Source organism: Cervus elaphus, chromosome 10 (assembly GCF_910594005.1).
Source record: "Cervus elaphus chromosome 10, mCerEla1.1, whole genome shotgun sequence".
In the NCBI taxonomy this organism is placed as follows: domain Eukaryota; kingdom Metazoa; phylum Chordata; class Mammalia; order Artiodactyla; family Cervidae; genus Cervus; species Cervus elaphus.
Window position 1 is genome coordinate 51,757,365 of NC_057824.1, and position 12,332 is coordinate 51,769,696.

The 12,332-nt window shown below is 44.5% G+C and overlaps 1 long non-coding RNA gene across 1 annotated transcript; it reads right to left on the reverse strand.

Moving 5' to 3' along the window:
- Positions 1–1,007: 1,007 nt before the first annotated feature.
- LOC122701904 lies at positions 1,008–9,917 on the reverse strand. The gene is made up of 5 exons (XR_006343145.1): positions 9,458–9,917; positions 8,894–8,989; positions 8,150–8,257; positions 7,745–7,815; positions 1,008–7,056 (listed from the first exon to the last, which is right to left on the reverse strand). It is a non-coding gene; the product is annotated as an uncharacterized LOC122701904 (long non-coding RNA).
- Positions 9,918–12,332: the final 2,415 nt, after the last annotated feature.

The following is a 12,332-nucleotide window of genomic DNA, read 5'->3' on the forward strand; positions in this document are numbered from 1 at the left end:
AGTGGCTGCACCAACTTACATGCCCACCAACAGTGTAGGAGGGTTCCCTTTTCTCCGCATCCTCTCTAGCATTTGTTAGTTGTAGAGTTTTTAATGATAGTCATTCTGATCGGTATGAGGTGGTACCTTATTATAGTTTTAGTTTAAATCTCTCTGGTAATTAGCGATGTTGAGCATCTTTTCCTGTGTCTATTGGCCATCTGTATTTCTTCTTTAGACTTCTTTAGTCTATAGAGGTATTCTCATCTAACATCTTTGTAGCTACTTCTTACTTGGACAATGAGTACCCAGCCCTTGGATTGTCCACACCCCACAAGATCAGGAAAGCAGACAAATATAGAAGAAAGGAAAGTGAAAGTGAAAGTTGCTCAGTTGAGTCCAACTCTTTGCGACCCCATGCACTATACAGTCCACGGAATTCTCCAGGCCAGAATACTGGTGTGTAGCCTTTTCCTTCTCCAGGGGATCTTCCCAACTCAGGGATAGAATCCAGGTCTCCCACATTGCAGGTGGATTCTTTTTTTTTTTTTTGCAGGTGGATTCTTGACCAGCTGAACCACAAGGGAAGCCCAGAAGAAAGGAACCACCTTCCAAACAATTCCATTTTGCTACTTAGAGAAAATTTGGTAGGGGAAGAAATGACGATGATAGTAGCTAAAATGCACTTGAACGTTACCTGTTTACTTACGCATCATCCTTTTCCCCGGCCATCACTGACAACCAAGAGATGACTTGTTTACCAGTCTAAACCCCAGGTACCCTTCCCTGGAAGCAAGAAGCGGTGTATCAGGATGCAGTGAGAAGTCCCGTGGCAAAGACACAAGTTGTAGCTCAGTTGCTGGAGGATTTTTTCGTCTGCATCCCACCAGGCAGGTCTGAGTGCCTGTGACCTTGGAGGCACATTTTACTTCTTCACCTTTCCCTCCACACACCTCAGCAAGAACTATCCTTTGAGGTGTGGAACTTAATAATAGGCACACCTAATTATAGACACTGTGTTCGCCTGTCCTGGAGGATTGAAAACAAGGTGTCTCCTGAACCTGCCTGCCAATGCAGGAGATGCAGGAGACTCGGGTTCGATTCCTGAGTTGGGGAGATTCCCTGGAGAAGGAAATGGCAACCCACTCCAGTATTCTTGCCTGGAAAATTCCATGAACAGAGGAGCCTGGCGGGCTACTGTCCATGGGGTTGCAAAGAGTCAGACATGACCTGAGCATACATGCATGATACACACAGGTGGTGATGGGTGCACAATGCTGTGAATATACTTAATACCACTGAACTGTACATTTAAGAATGGTTCAAGTGATGGATTTTGTTCTGTGTATTTTTACCACAATAAAAAAAATGGGATAAAAAATTATTGTATGTGATATGATCCCAACCACATAAGAAAGCTACATGTAAAATATTATGAACCAAATAGACCAAAATAGTAACATTGGTTGCCTTTTGATAAGAGATAGATGACTTTCATTTTCTTGTCTCTATTTTTCTGTATTTTCTATATACTCTATTATGCGGGTGTTTATTGTCATATTCAGGAAAAGATAAACTTGAATTTTTAGATGCAGCCTAAGGGAACAAAGGAAGAATTGGAATTTCTAACGTAGTTTTCTCCACAATTTGCTCGCAAACATAGCAACCTACCCTCTGCCTTCTTCTCAGAGATGAGAAATTTTTCTATAAAACAACTTTAAAACCCAGTATTTCAGAAGAAAAAAATATTGGAAATAAAGTCCACATGTGTTTAAGTGTCTTTATTTGTCTTGATTTCGCTTAACCTGTTCTTTTTCCCTTGGATTCCCCATGAACTTAGAAGACACAGCCATAATGCAGCTAAGATTTTGCCTTTGCTAGTAAGTTAGTTTATGAATGTTATAAATATAACTGATTTGTAAGGGAGAAAGCACATTCTTGGCAAAAACCAAATGTCTCTTAAGATGGGCTTAATTAAAACAAAATACTCTTTAAATAGAATACCTCATCAGAATGCATGAAAATTTGAGAAGTTGAACATGACAAAGTAGGCTTAAAGACATAAGATCATTTAAAGCAAAACATTCTTCTTTGTAAGAGTCCCAAAATATGTCTAAGGGTGCACGAAAAGTCAAGACTGCAGAACAAAGACTCTGTGTTTGAAATTTTAATGTGCACATTAAAAAAAGCCAAGAAATACGACCGTAATCTGGGTGAGATTAGACAAAACCAGGAAGGTGATAAAATAGCAGAAGGAAGTGCCTTTCAACAGAAGAATTTTAGGCTTTATGCATGAGACCTTAGCTCTAAAAATGATAGTGGCAAGCAGCCATAGTCAAGGAAAAACTTCATGGTTAAAAGACAAAGGGCATTTTAAAAAGTTATTTCCATTTTCCTCCTCTGAAAAGGCTTTTTTCATTTGTTTGGTTGACTATGAAATTTTATTAAATTTCCCAAATGGTCTTGGCCACGTACCGTGTAAGTAACCAGCAACAACGCTCTCCTGATTTGAATTTCTGAAACAGCTACGATTTGAAGGTACACCTAAGTGCAGCCTCATACTCCAAAGGGTCAGTGAAAAACAGCCTCTGAAGATCAATGGCCCTTACAATGGATTTGCCAAAAAGCAAGCATCCCGTTTTAAGCTCAAAGTTCTATCTGTTTCGTTTGCCGACACTTAAAAGGTGAATGTTGGGGAGATGCTGGTTGGTTGGGTTCCACGGGGCAAATGTTTATTTGTCAATAGGGACCTTTGAATGCCTAGATCTGCTCACCTGGCCTCATGAGCCCAGTGTCCCCGGCCAAATCCTTGTTTTCATTGTTGACCCACCTAAGAGTGCTGTATGGCTGAAAAGCACGCAGGACTGGGACTTCCCTGGGGTCCAGAATCCGCCTTGCAATGCCGGGAACTGCGGTTTGATCCCTGGTCGGGGAACTAAGATCCCACATGCCGCAGGGCGACGAAGCCTGCCTGCCCCAACTACTGAGCCCAAGCACTGCAACTAGAGCGTCTATGCATTGCAGTGAGAAGACCCCACACGACACGGTGAAGACCCCACGTACCTCAGCTAAGGCTTGACACAGCCAGAGAAAGAAAGTGCATTTCCATTGCAGGGGCTGTGAGTTCAGTCCCTGGTCGGAGAACTAAAATCTGACCAGCTATGTGGTGCACTCGAAAAAAAAAAAGCACATAATTTTTCCATTTCCAATTAAATGACTAACTCAAGAATATACCATTTTTTACCTTTCTATCTGGAATTCTCAGGGCCTGGAGGGTTTGAAGGTGATTTTTTTCATGGATGGGTGGACTCAGAATACTTACATGTTTCCCAAGTAAAGAACCTACTTTCTGTTTCTAAAAATACCATATGCTCTGAGCTCCATCACATTTTTTTTTTTTTCCGCAGGCAGGATCAAGAGTGGGCTGGGATAAAGTGAGGTAAAGTACCTCCTGATTGTGAGTTACATTTCCCCATACCGTGAGTCTTTTAATGGAGTGATTAATCGCCCCAGACTTTGATGAGAGGTGCCTGGGAGTCATTACTTGGGTAAGGATTGGGAAAGGGGATTGGGTCACATTTGCGTTTCGGAAGGATGTGTGTGGGAGGAGGGAGGTTTGGAGGGTTAAGATGGGAGGCAGAAAAACAAGTTTGGAATTTGGTGCATGTCAAAGACAAAGGCCTAGTGGTAAAGAACCCAACTGCCAATGTAGGAGAGGTAAGAGATGCGGATCCGATCCCAGGGTAGGGAAGATCCCCTGGAGGAGTGCACGGCAACCCACTCCAGTATTCTTGCCTGGAGAATCCCCTGAACAGAGGAGCCTGGCGGACTACAGTCCGTAGCGCAGAGTCAGAAGTGACTGAAGCAACTTAGTGGCGGCAGCAGCAGCAAAGATGAAGGCGCAAGCTCGGATGGTGGAAGTGGAGATGGACAGGGAGGAGTGGCCAGATTCAGGTACAAAAGGAGACAGAGGGACTTCCCTGGTGGTGCTGTGGTTAAGAATCCACCTGGCAATGCAGGGGACGCGGGTTCGATCCCTGCCCGGGGAACTAAGATTCCACATGCCACAGAGCAACTAGGCCTGCACACTGTGGGGCCCGGGGACTCCAGGGCCCGTGAGCCACAACTAGACAGGCCGTGTGCGGATCCACACGAGGATCCCGCGTGCCGCAACTAAGACTCGATGCAGCCACATAAATAAAGGGCCCAGGTGGTTCAGTCCCTGGTCAGGGAACAAAGATCCCACAAGTCACACAGTGTGGCCGCACCCCCCCCCAAAAAAAAAGTTATGCTGATGGAGGACCCAACAGGAATGCAAACTGTCACTGCAGAGCCACCAGTCTGATCAAAACTCTGTCATCTGAAAGTATCATGCTCAGTGAAAGAAGCCAGACATGAGAGACCGTTACATAGTTTCATTTATCTGTGAAATGTTGGCAGATGCACAGAGGTAGAAAACAGGCTGTGCAGAGGAGGGAATAAGCTTGGGGTTTCCTCCTGGCCCAATGAAAATGTCTGGAACTAGACAGTAGTGACGGTTGCCCAGTATTCCGAATGTGTTAAGTGGCCACTAATGGTAAATTTCATGTCATGTCTTATGACCAAAAAAAAAAAAAGATCACCTCATTTCCATACAGGGAAAAAGGGATAAATTGGACCTCATTAAAACTAAAGAGATTTGCTCTACAGAGGACTCTGATAAGGGGAAAGAAAAGACACATCACAGACTGGGAGAGATTGTTTGCAAATCACACAGCCAACAAAGGACTCGTATTGAGAATACATAAGGAATTTTCAAAACTCAGCCCTAAAAAAAAAACTCAGCCGTAAAAAAGAACAAACGGGCCACTCGGATCCAGTGGCAAAAGCGTGGAGGAGAAATGCCTTTCCATGGCTCTCTTTAACGAGAAGTCTGTGCGATTATCTGACTGATGTCTGTGTCCCCTGTTAGAGACCAGAAATCAGGGACTTGGCCTGGTTTTGCTCAACATGTCTGTGTGGCCCAGGGCCCAGCGCATAGTAAAAGCAGAATAAATATGAATGAACGGGCAGACACCTGGTAAGTGCCAGCCAAATGGACCTAGAACCTTTAACTTTAACCTTTAACCTTTAACTCTCCAGATGGCTGGAGAGCCTCTGAACACAGCCCCCCAGCAACAGCAATGGGCAAAGAGGAGTGCATTCATTCATCCATTCATTCAGTAAGTACCTACTGCGTACCATGCTCTGGGTTAAGCGCATGACATACATCCATGATCGAAACAGACAACAATTCCCGCACTTGTGGGACATAACTTTACACTAAATGAAAAGACAAGGCATTGTTCACAACAGCTGAAAAACGGACGCAACCCTTGTCCACAGACGGATGAATGGGTAAACAGAATGCATCCACCCACACAACAGAATGCTCTTCAGCTTTAGAAAGAAAGGAGATTCTGGCACCGGCGACAACGCGGGTTAACCTTGAGGACGTGATGCTGAGCGAAATAAAGCAGACACGAAAGGACAGATACTGTGGGATCCCACTTCTGTAAAGTCCCTGGAGGACACATTCATAGGACAGAAAGTAGAAGAGTGGGCGCCAGGGGCCGGGGAAGGGGCGGTGAACGGGGAGTGAGTGTTTAACGGGAGCAGAGCTACGGTTGGGGAAGATGAAATGAGTTCTGGAGATGAGGGCGGTGATGGGTGCCTAACTGTGAGTGTCCTTAATGCCCCTGAACTGGATGCTTAAAACCGGTTAAAATGGTAAAATTTTATATTAGGTGTATTTTACCATAACTTAAAACATCCTGATAATAGGATCTGTGGAGAAACGAAATTTGTGAATAGAGATCACCATTTGAAGGGGAGCAGTCAGAGTCCTGTTCATCCTTCAACTGATAAGAAGATTTAGCTGCTCTGGAGAGATAGAATGATGTTACCAATGATTGAGGGGGAAGAATATTAGTGCAAAGAAGGTCACGTAAGGGACTTCCCTGGCGGTCCAGTGGTTAGGACTCTGCTCTCACTGCCGGGACTGGGGGGCAGAGGTGGGGGGGGCAGGGGTTTGACCCCTGACCGGGGGGATTAAGATCCCAAAGGCCGCAAAGCGGGGCCAAATAAAAGGAAACAAAGAGATCACTTAATGTATCTCCTTCTGTTATCGAAAATAGAGGGAGGTGAAGTTTCTGAATACAGTATTCAAAGAGCCTTAGGGTCTTCCTGACCATCCGAGGGTTAGGACTGGTGCTCTCCCTGCAGAGGGCACAAATTCGATCCCTGGTCAGAAAACTAACATCCTGCATGCTGTGCAGGGACTCATTAAAAAATTAGGGCATTAAAAAAAAAAATAGCTAAAAAAAAAAAAAAAGCTACACCTTACACTACTGAAACATTTTTCTCCAAGCCTTTCTGTTGGCAATAAGTATAAACTGGAAGATTGTACCACTGACTCATCTTGGTAAACATACTATACTTAAAGTATTGAATCTGTTTTTTTTAAGGAACAAAGACTTGGAGGGGGAGAGGAAGTGGGGGCCACCATGGGGGGCGGGTGGGGGGAGTAGCTCAGAGAAGGAGGCTCTGAGGAGGGACACAGAGGGTGCGGAGGCTGGGGTCAGCCAGGAGGCGGGGAGGAGGTCAGGAGAGAACAGGACGCTGGTGACATGGAGCCACGGAGGCACTGCTGGGACTTCGAGAAGTGAAAGTGTTAGTCGCTCAATCGTGTCCGACTCTTTGCAACCCCATGGACTATGGCCCGCCAGGCCCCTCTGTCCATAGGGATTCTCCAGGCAAGAATACTGGAGTGGGTTGCCATTCCCCTCTCCAGGGGATGGGGATGGAACCCGGGTCTCCGGCATTACAGGCAGATTCTTTACCGTCTGAGCCACCAGGGAAGCCCTGGGACTTCGACTGTTCATCTAAATCAGACGGAGAGGAAGACGCTTTGTGCAAAACGTCAGATCAATTTTCACAAGGCAGCCAAGAAAAGAATCCAAAGCTGTGTTCCCAGGGCTGGCTGTAGCTTGACGCCCAGGCCTGCGTCTTCCTGCTGCTTAATCCACACCAGAGTCAGAGGCTTCTAGAAAAAAAACACTGGGGGAGAGGAGGGTCACAGGCTCTTAAGGAAACTTGAGAAAAACTTAACAGACCATCAGTCCACATGCCTAACACCTCAGTTTCAAGCACGAGCTCAGTTAAACCTGGGTGTTGTCTTGGCTGCTAAGGGACTGAACAGCCGTGTGCTTCAGGATGATAAATCTCCAACGTAAATGAAACAAAATACAATGGGAACTTTCCTGGCTTTCAAGTGAATGCTTTCATTGTAGTTTTGAAGTTTCACATGTACAACTGAATTATTATGCAGATGTTAAAAAACAGGAGGTAGGTCTCTACCAGCCGTGAGAAAACATGTCTAGGATACCTTATGAAATGGAAAAAAAGAAAAGCAATGTAACGCAGTTTGCATTCATCTCATTTTGGCTTAAAAAAAAAAGTATTTACATGAATAGGTTTATAGTACATACAAAAGGGGAAAAAAATCCTCTGATATCAGTTCATATGGTTACATCTGTGCTAGAATATCAGAGAACTTTCACATTCTGTATTATATATTTCAGAAGTGCTAGAATTTTAAAAATAATGAGCATGCATGACCTCTGTGATCAGAAAAGAAAATAAAGATGTTTTCAATGGAATATCTAGAATACATAAATGTCTATCAAAATTCAGCAGTAAAAAACACTCTATGCAGAAAAATAAACAAGAAATCTAGGGAAATTACCTGGCGGTCCAGGACTCGGCACTTTTACTTCTGTGATTCAATCCCTAGTCAGGCAATGAAGATCCACAAGCCTTGGGGTATGGCCAAAAAAAAAAAGGAAAAAGAAATCTAATTTTAAAATGGGCAAAAAAATACACAGATATTTCAACGAAAAGTGTAGAGATGGCAAGCACATGAAAAGATGTTCAACATCATTAGTCACTGAGGAAATGCAAATGAAGACCACAATGAAATATCACTATGTATGTGTCAGAATGGCTAAAATTAAAAATAGTGACAATACCAAATGCTGGTGATGATGTGGAGAAACCAGATCACACATCCATGGCTGGTGGGAATGTGAAACGATATAGCCACTTTGGGAAACAGTCTGGTGGTTTCTTACAAAACTAAATATGTTCTTACCATATGACCCAGCAATTGCGCTCCTGGGCATTTATCCCAGCAAAATGGAAATCTATGTTCATACACAACCTGTGCACGAATGTTCACAGCGGCTCTACTTGTAATAACCTGAAGTGGAAACAACGAAAGTGTCCGAGGACAGGTGAATGGTTACACAAGCTGTGATGTATCTGTACCATGGAACAGTGTTAAAGAATAAAGGATGAATACAATGCCACAACTGAGAATTATGCCGAGTTAAAAAAAGCCAATATTGCGAAGTTACCTACTGTATGATTCTGTCATAGCGACAGAAAACAGATTAGGACTAGTGGTTGCCCACCCCCGGCGGGGCAGGAAGAAGAGTAAGGACGGCAGAAAGAGATATCTTATCATGCAGATCCCTTGTGCTAATGGAACAATTCTGTGTCTTAACCGTGACGGTGTTTACACGAATCGACACGTGTGATAAAATTGCATACAGGCACATACACACACACAGAGGCACACACACAAGTAAAACTAGTGAAATCTAAACTGGTTCTGTAGATTGTATCAATGCTAGTTTCCCGGTTATTATAGCTCATGTCTATTTTCTACATGTATGTTACTATCTGTATAGAAAAATATATTACTATAGTCATGCAAGATGTCACCATTGGACAAAACTGTTTGAGGGTATAGAGCACCTTCCTGTACATTTTGAAAACTTCCTGTGAAATCTAGAATTATTACTTGTTCAAAGTTTAAAAAAAAAACACTCACATGGGGGGACTTCCCAGGTAGTCCAGTGGTTAAAGCGCCATGTTCCCAATGCCAAGGGGCTTGGATTTGATCCCTGGTCAGGGGACTAGATCCCACCTGTCACAGGTAAGAGTTCGCATACAACAAATAAGACCCAGCGCAGCCAAATAAATAAATATTTTTAAAAAAATCTCATATGGGAAAAAAAAAATCTCATATGGGAAAAAAAAAATCTCATATGGGGACAGATAATAAAATTTGTCTGGATTAACAAAACCTACTTCCATCAAAAATTTTAAAATATTTCTCCCATTTTCATTTAAGCTATATTTTATGGGGATGAATTCTTTGGAGCTTTATTGAACTATTTTAAACATATCTTTCAACTTGTGTCCAAAAAAAAGTTCCCCATCCTTCGATCTGATGGGTTTTTATTGGATGACTCTGGACATCTGTATTTATCACCATTTCAGAAAGTACAGTCTATAAACCACCTGGGATGAATGAAAACACGCAGATTCCAGGGCCTCCCCAATTCTTCTAAATCGAGCTCTCTTGGGATAGGATCTGGCCGTCCACACTTACTGTTTCCAGTGATTCTTTTTTCTTGGACATGCTGTGCAGCATCGGGATCTTAGTTCTCCAACCAGGAACTGAACCTGTGCCCGCTGCATGGGGAGAGAGGAGTCTTAACCAGTGGACCACCCAGGGGAGCCTTAATGGACTTTCTTTAACTTGAATTTGGGGGGATGGGCTTCTGGGCCAAGTTTATGCTCTTAATCGTTGATGCAGGTGAGGTTTCTAGTTTTTAAAAAGGAAGAAAGAAAGAGAAACAAAGAAATCTTGGTTCTAGAAAGGCATTCACTGCTCATAGACGTCCATAGCAATTCTCATTTTTTCTTCTTTGCTTTTTAGCCCAGCGAGCATCCCTGAACAGAAGCAGCGCCCGTCTTTCCCGGACTCAAGCGATTTAACAAGCAGCTATTTTGGCTAATCTTTCAGATTAGTCTTCTTAACTGCCAGAAAAACGGCGCCTTAAAAAGGAAATGTTTCTGCCTAAGAACTTATACCCAGTTGAAAATAGTCACGATCATTTAAAAAAATAATGCTGTGTAAGTATCCACACGACTTACCTCAAACACTGGTCCTAGCCAGCTAAAAATAACCTCTAAACAAATAACAAAACCTGGACGAGGCCCCGTGGAAGAAGCAGAGCCAACAGATTCTTCAGAAGTGAGGCTGGAGGACTGACCAGCTCTCAGCTTAGTCTGATCTGGTGCGAAGATCAAAGGCTGATGAGGGACGCTAAAGAACAAAAGCAGAGATAAACAAGCGGGCCTCAGCTAGCTCCAAAGCTCCTGCCCAGCAAGGGAGCGCATCCATGAAATGAAAAGTGTTAAGTCACTCAGTCGTGCTCGACTCTTTGCGACCCCCTGGACTGTAGCCCACCAGGCTGCTCTGTCCATGGGGTTCTCCAGGCAAGAATACTGGAGTGGGTTGTCACGCCCTCTTCCAGGGGCTCTTCCTAACCCAGAGATCGAACCCAGGTCTCCTGCACTGCAGGCAGATTCTTTACCATCTGAGCCACCAGGGAAATGAAATGAAAAAGCAACCTCCAAAATGGAAGAAATACTTGCAATCAGCCACTTGGTAAGGGCTTAACATCCAAAAGATACAAAGGACTCTCACAACTCAATAGAGTGGAAAAAAAGAAAATCTGATTTTAATACTGTGCATGAGAACTGAATATACATTTTTCCAAGGAAGACATGCAAATGACCCCCAAATACATAAAGAAGCTCGGCATCACTCGGCATCAGGGAAATGCAAATCAAAACCACAATGAGCTATCACCACACCTCTGTTAGGACGGTGATGATCAGAAAGGCGGAAGATAACAAGCGCTGGTGAGGACGTGGAGAAAAGGGAACCTTTGTGCGATGTTAGTGGAAATGTAAATCGGTGCAGCCGCTAGGAAAAACAGCTTGGAGATTCCTCAAGAATTAAAAATAGAGCTGCCAAACGATCCAGCAATCCCACTTCTGGGTATAGAGCCAAAGGACATTTAAAAAAGGATATTGGCACCACCATGTTCATAGCAGCATTATTCACCATGGCCAAGATAGAGAAACCGCCTAGGTGTCCATCCACAGATGAATGGCTTCAGAAGATGTGGTGCATAAAGAACGGGATGTTATTCAGCTGAGAGAGGGAAGGAACATGGATGGATCTTGGGGCTTCCCAGGGCTCAGTGGTAAAGAATCCGTCGGCCAGGGCGGGAGACACGGGTTCAATCCCTGGGTCGGGAAAATTCCCCTGGAGAAGGAAATGGCAACCCACTCCGGTATTCTTGCCTGGGAAATCCCATGGACAGAGGCGCCTGGTGAGCTACAGTCTGTGGGGTCACAAGAGAGTCGGATACAGTTGAGTGATTGAGCACACACAGATGGACCTTGAGGGCACGATGTTAAGTGAAAAGCCAGACAGAGAAAGACAAAGACAAACATGATATCACTTATATGTGGAATCTAAAAAAAAAGTCAGACTCATAGAGATAGAAAGTAGAAGTGGTTGCCGGGGGTTGGGGGATGGGGAAAATGGGGAACCTCCCAGTGGGTCTCTATAGTGACCAGGTGGGGGGTGACAGTTTGGGGCCTTTTGCGACACACCCTCTAGGAAGCAGGGAACAATCCTTGCGGGCACTCTTTCCTCTGAGAGGCAGAGGGCTCAGAAGGGGGGGCCCCAGGTCTGCAGACCTACACGTGATAGGTGTCCGCCTCATATCGGATTGCTACGGCTGAAGACCAGAGACTGGGCGGTTTAAACAATGGACATCTATTTCTCACGGATATGGAGGCTGGAAGTCTAAGGTCAAGAAGACTTGTCTTTTGGTGAGGGCCCTCTTCCCGGCTCTTAGACGGCCAGCTTACAGATGGTCACCTTCTTGCTGTGTCCTCCCAAGTCAGAGAGAGAGAGAGAGGTGGGGGACGGGGTGAACTCCAGTTCCTTCCCCTTTAAAAAAAACTTTTTTATTTGGCTGTGCAAGCCTTAGTTGTGGCACGAGGGATGTGGGATCTTTACTTGCGGCATGTGGGATCTAGTTCCCTGACCAGGGATCACACTCGGGTCCCTGCACTGGGGACATGGTATCTTAGCCACAGGACCATCAGGGGAGTCCCTCTTCCTCCTCTTATAAAGACACTAATCCTATTGTGGGGGTTGTACCTTCATGACCTCATCTAAACCTAATTACCTCCCAAAGGAACCACCTCCAAATGCCACCCTGGGGGTTGGGCTTCAACACATGAATTTGGGGGACACACAGTTCCGTCTGTAACAGATGGTTAAGGTCCGTGGCTAGGGAACCGCAGGGTGGGGAGGGTTTGGAGGCAACTGGAATAAAAAAGTAAGAGACAGACAGGGACAGATAGAGACAAAGAGAGAAATAGAGACGGAGGCT